This window comes from Amblyomma maculatum, chromosome 9, assembly GCF_055883805.1.
Source record: "Amblyomma maculatum isolate TAMU_Amacu chromosome 9, ASM5588380v1, whole genome shotgun sequence".
In the NCBI taxonomy this organism is placed as follows: Eukaryota; Metazoa; Arthropoda; class Arachnida; order Ixodida; family Ixodidae; genus Amblyomma; species Amblyomma maculatum.
Genome location: NC_139352.1, coordinates 6,381,807 through 6,387,994, shown reverse-complemented (window position 1 = coordinate 6,387,994; position 6,188 = coordinate 6,381,807). Strand labels below are relative to the sequence as shown.

The window sequence follows — 6,188 nt, the reverse complement described above, 5'->3', positions numbered from 1 at the left end:
TTGTGCATTAATATCCACCCAAACTAAGTCATGCGGCTACGATGTAAAGATTTCATTTGCCTATAGTTTGCCTTTTCAAGTCTAGCCGTAATGAGAACATAATTCCATATTCAAAATTTCCGCGTTATATCAAGTATTAGTAACAGCATCAGCCGCGGTAGTAATAGTAGTAATAGCAGTAGTAGTAGTTGTTGTTGTAGTCGTAGCACTATTAGTAGTAGAAGTAATAGCAGTAGTTGCATTCCTAGTAGTAGTATTAGAAGTAATAGCAGTAGTAGTAGTAGAAGACTTTATTGAGGCGCAACACTTAGGCGCCTAATACATCGATGGCCTGCTGGACGAGCAGGCGCTGTTCTTTTTCCCCCTCAGCACCAAGCCAGTCCACCCAGGTCCAGATAGTATGAGAGAATATGGGAAAAAATCCCGATTGCAATGCAATCGGACATGAAAATAGGCAGTGTGAAACGTTGGCATAAGAGGAAGGGCAGTTGGAGCATGATGGATCGCGACGGAATTTGTAGAGATATAGCCGTGCCGTGCAGGTGTTATGAGTGTGTTCAACTGTATTTGCCGAAGGATATGAGCCTCCCGAACGGAAAGATTGGGATGAGGGTCGGGGTAGAGCTTGCGGTCTAAGCGAGCAGTATTGTAATATTCGCTGATGGTGGCGCGAAGAGACACTCTCGACCTGCCCTCCAAGGATCTTGGCCAGGGGATGAACGGTGCCCGGCTACGAGTTTCACGGGCGAGCTGGTTCGCCAGCTCATTGCCGTCAATCCCCGAGTGTCCAGGTATTCATCGATGGAAGACGGGGCTGGGCTGTAGCGCAACAAGTGCAACCTCGAGCTCCGTGGACAGATGACGTGTTAGACTTTTAGATTGAATGACACGGATATAGCAGTCTGGGAGTCGGTGTGTATAATATACTGAGGCACAGCTAGGTGGGAGAGAATGGAGAAATGGGCCACTTATGTGTGTGACAGGGGTAGATAGACGAGGATGAAAGAGGACCTGGCTTCCGGAACCACGAGGAGTCACATAAGAGGCATCCATGTAAGCGACTCTATGGGTACTGAAGGGCGGACTGTGATGAGAGGCAGCAGCATGTCGGCGGCCAGCATGTAGGACCGGCGACATATTGGCTGGAAGAGGAAGTATACAGAGGTTTGTGGCCTCTGGAGGGGAAGGAGTTGCCAGAGGGACTGACTGGATGGGGGAAATGTTAGCCTGGTTTAGAAGCCAGCGTCCATGAACTGTGCCGGAGAGGCGAGCTATCTGTCGGTCACGGTGAAGGGAAAGGAGGCTGCGAAGAGGATGAAAAAGCCCGGTGGCATAAAGCTTATCGGTGGAAGTGGTTATAGGAAGACAAAGAGCAGCTTTATAAAGGCCGTGAAGAGCTGTTGCAAGTGTGTCTAGCTGGCCCTGGGTGAATGAAAGATATGGTATAAAGTAAAGGAATTTGTTAAGAGAACGCGTCTGAGCCAATCGACAGGCGTGAGCTTCCCTCAGGCCAGGACCGTCTCACAACTCGGCGAAGTAAATGGGTGACGAACTGACAGGAAGCAACAGCCGCATGGAGAGCCCGGACATTTTTGGCGGCACGCAGAGGCATGCCAAGAACGCGGCATTGAGAAACTTTGGGGATTGGGGAGCCGTTCAAGGTAAGGGATATCAGTGAGTTGTGAGCTCGTTGATAAGCAGAGTGAGTCAAAAGTAGGAGTTCTGACTTCTCGGGCGCGGGAGACGGGCCTGCATGGTCAAGAAAGCAAGAAATGATATCCAATCCCTGCTGAATGGTGCCTTGAACGTGACCAGGAGATCCGCACGAGCACCATAGTGTGATGTCGTCGGCGTAAAAAAAAGTGTTGAAGATCGGCAATAGACGATAACTGAACCGCGAGAGGAGCCATGGCGATAATAAAAAGGGTGGGTGAAAGAAGGGCACCCTGCGGGGTACCCCGGGTGAGACGGTGGGCTGTAGAAGTGAAGTTCAATGCTCGGAAACGGGCCTCGCGATTAGAAAGTAAAGCTCGAATGTAGTTATACATGCGGGAGCCGCGGCCGGTGCTGGAAAGGTGGGTAAGAATATGGTCATGGGAGACGCAATCGAATGCCTTGCGGACATCAACTGTGACCAGGGCGTGAAGCTGAGAGCTACCACAGGCTAAGAATGTATCCTGGAGTATGAGGAAAAGGTCCTGTGCAGATACGCGGGAACGAAAACCAATGAGGGTATGAGGGAGCGAGTTTGAAACCTCCAAATGCCTATTTAGCCTAGTGAGCGCCATTCTTTCCATCCTTGCCGACAGGAGGTGAGAGAAATGGGCCGGAGATTTGAAAGGCTGGAGGCTTACCAGGTTTATGAATGAGAGAAATAAGTGAGGAAGTCCAGGACGATGCCAGTGAGCCTTCTTCCCAGGCGGTGTTATAGAGATTGAGAAGGTGCTCTTTTGCATTATCGGGAAGATTGCGAAGAGCGGAGTGATTCCATCTTCACCGGGAGCCGACCGAGTGGCGTTAGCAAGAAGTGCAGCTTCAAGCTTGCGCAGAGTAAAAGGGGCATCGAGGTCATTGCTTGCACAGCCTGTGTATTCAGGGTAACAAGGGGACAAAGGGGGTGGGAGATAAAGATCTGCGTTTCTAGTAGTAGTAGTAGTAGTAGTAGTAGTAGTAGTAGTAGTAGTAGTAGTAGTAGTAGTAGTAGCAGTAGTGGTGGTGGTGGAAGGTGGTGGTGGTGGTGGTGGTAGTAGTAGTAGTAGTAGTAGTAGTAAGCTCTTTCCCCAATGTTCTTCGCAAGAACTAACGTACGTTATATGCACCATTGAAGATAAAATTGTGAACATTCAAGCCTGAATCGAGATACAGAAAAACAACTTAAGCGTAGTAAATACAAACGGGATGAGTTCCTTCTTGAGAAAGGAGTTGTTATTATACATTTTACTGTACACACGCTCAAGAAGTAAACACGTATGGTTCTACTGAACGAGGTTTCTTTTTTTTTTCTTTTTTTTTTTTTTGCGAAACCAACATTACGCCAGGTTTCAGCTCGTCGCGTATGCCGTGGCCGCGGCCACGAATGACCTTGAACAACCGCGAAGAAGGCTTAGAAGAAGAAGAAGAAAAAGAAAGAAGGAGCAGACGAAGACGCCGAAAAAGAAGAACGCTCGGTCACCTGCAGCTAATGCTTTCGCTGCACATTAGGTTCAGCAGCGTTGAACCCTTCTCATTTTTTTATTGCGATAGCAATACTGCGCCAAGTTTCGAGCCGTCGCGTGGTCCCGGCGGACGCCACGCTTGACCTTGAATAGCCGAGGAGGAGGAGGAGCAGAAGAAGAAGAAGAAGAAGACTGGCAACTTACGCTCTCGCGTCATACTCTTAAAGGATGAGCTTAAGTGTTCCCAATAATGTAGCACCTTACACTGATAGGGCGTGATAGGGGAATAATGTAGCAGGCAAAGGAAGCTTGCGCCTTGCTGCCGCAATTCAACTAGGGTCCATCATCATCATCATCAGCCTGACTATACCCACTGCAGGGCGAAGGCCTCTCCCATATTTCTCCACTTAACCCGGTTCTGTGCTAGCTGCATCCACTTGACCCCTGCGAACTTCTTAATCTAATCCACCCACCTAACTTTCTGCCGCCCCCTGCTACGCTTTCCTTCCCTTGGAATCCAGTTTGTTACCCTAAGCGACCATCGGTTATCCTCTCTTCGCACTACATGTCCTGTCCATGCCCATTTCTTCTTCTTAATTTCCACTAGAATGTCGGTAGCTTGAGTTATTTCTCTGACCCACTCTGCACGCTTTCTATCTCTTAATGTTACCCCTACCATTTTTCGTTCTATAGCCCTCTGGGTTGTCCTCAACTTAAGTAGAACTCTCTTGGTTAGCCTCCACGTTTCAGCCCCATAGGTGAGTACAGGCAAGATGCAACTGTTGTATACTTTCCTCTTGAGCGATACCGGTAAACTGCTAGTCATAATCTGCGAGTGCTTGCAACTAGGGTTAACCAGAGTTAAACCGCAACTAATTTTTCTTAGTTTTTTTTTTATTTGCCTTTCTTTTTATTTTATCGCGACTTTTATTTCCGGTCGTTGACACTTCTTAATCTAGTCAGAGAGGGAAAAGTTGGCCTGTCTTTGCGCCTGAGGGCTAAGATGCATGGACTGTAAAAGTGCCCGTATTGAGTGAGGAACGTGAGGAATCAGTTTGCCAAAAATTTACGAAGCCTGAATTTTTACTTTGGTTCTTATGGTTTATGCGTTCTTCTCAAGTAATGTATATGTTGGATAACGTTTGTTTGAGCACTACTTTACCGTCTGATGACTGCAATTTTTGAGTAGGAATCAGTCACAACTGCGTTGTACGGACTGCACGAGGACATGCACAGGACACGCCAGGCTGCATAAGCCTTCAGCGTGTCCTTCCTTATGTAGCAAACGCCTTTAAAATGAGCTCCCCTCGCAGTTTTTCCCTGCAGGTCCTTCTGCTGTGTATGAATATTACGACTATGTAGATGCTAATAAGTATTATTATGATAAAACGCCCCAAAACTTCGTCTATTTCAACGGACTATATCTATTTATCGCAATGCTCCTCACTCAAATAATGGCGATTGTCCTCAGCGAAGACCAAGTGTCTACTTTAGTCCACCGGGGTGCATATCAGGTTCGTAAAATAGCGGATAACAACACTGGAAACCGGTGTAGAGTTCACAAACAGGTAGTGTTTCATTCTGTATCCGCCAACGGTAAAAACGTATGACGGTTTCTCACGCTGCACCTGTACAATATTAATAGCCCACGTTTGTCACGCTGAAAGGATGAGAGCGAAACCAGCCCGCTGTGCTTGTCTGTTATCTCGTCTAACGAGGATCCGGTTATTCCAGCCACCAAGCTTGCTTTATTTTCGTAATCCTACGGCAATACACTGTAAGAGCTCTTGTGCGCTCAGTGTGGAGACGCTATTGCTGACAGCAGCGGCATCGACTGACCTCGCAGAATAGCGATGATCGCCAACATAGGAGACCCACTTCATATCTCTCACGTGATTACTATATCGACAGACCTTTGGCACAAGGCTGACTCCGAGGTGTGTGCACTTACATACGTAAGGCACACTTGATGTTGCAAACACCGTGCACTCCCATCGATTCATCGATTGGATACGAGCGGTCGTCGCATGGGTGCAGATATGATTGCCCACATCCGTTCAGACCTTGCACTACAGGTGATCTCCTCACTCAATTTTTCGTTCGTTTCTGACCACGCTGTGAGCGTGTAACATTGGTGCGTGTTTTCCGACCGATATTTTATCGATGAGAGCGAGTACTTGCGTCCATTTTCAGCGAAAGGTCGGGGGGAGGAGGGGGGGGGGGTATATCCGGAACAAGATCGCTCATGGCGTCAACACAGCATGCACGCTTTTACGTGCGCGATTGAAAGCTTCTAGCAGCGCGCTGTCCAACAAAACAAATGACCTTACGGTGTCCGAATCCTGCATGTCCACCCTGCATTCAACTATTACATGTGCTGACAGCATTTATCAGTTGTTTAAAAACAAACTCCAGCAGCAACCGGCACATGGGTTAGAATTGAAGAGCTGTTAAAAGCGATCGGGGGATGCCTGCCTCCGTGCATAATGCATAGTGTTCGTTGTCTTTGCTTATCAGCGGGCATGAAAATTGTCCTGCAGCATTCTGCTTAGCAACGTTAATGTAATTCAAACGACAGCGCTACCCTTTCGTTACGGTTGTTCACTCGTGTGCCCTTGTATGCTGTGAAACACGGCACTGCGATGTCTTCACAAAAAAAAAAAAAAAAAAAAAAAAAAAAAAAAAAAAAAAACATCATTTCTCACAGGTAGTCTTGGCGGATAGCTACTTATGACAGACTCCTTCGACGCTTGATTTATGCACGATGACCGCGGAATGTGGCAAAGTTGTGTCTGTTCCTTTTCTGTTCTACTGGGCCCCCCTTCCAAGGCAAGTAAATAAGTAACGGCGGCTCGGCACGTTTTTTTTAAATTTTGTTAGCTTTTCAATGATAACTTATGGCGCCACACTGTCAGACAGCTGTATGTAGACGTGCTGGGCGGTCTCAATGAACTTCATGCGTTATCGCCTTGCGACGCCAACGTGGTACATATGTTACAACAGCAGTCGTTGACGTCCATGCTTGGAAATGTC

The 6,188-nt window shown here is 47.6% G+C and overlaps 1 pseudogene; it reads right to left on the bottom strand.

Annotated features, from left to right (window-relative positions):
• Window positions 1-307: 307 nt before the first annotated feature.
• Window positions 308-5,150, bottom strand: LOC146178176 (uncharacterized; annotated as a pseudogene).
• Between the last annotated feature and the right edge of the window lie 1,038 nt (window positions 5,151-6,188).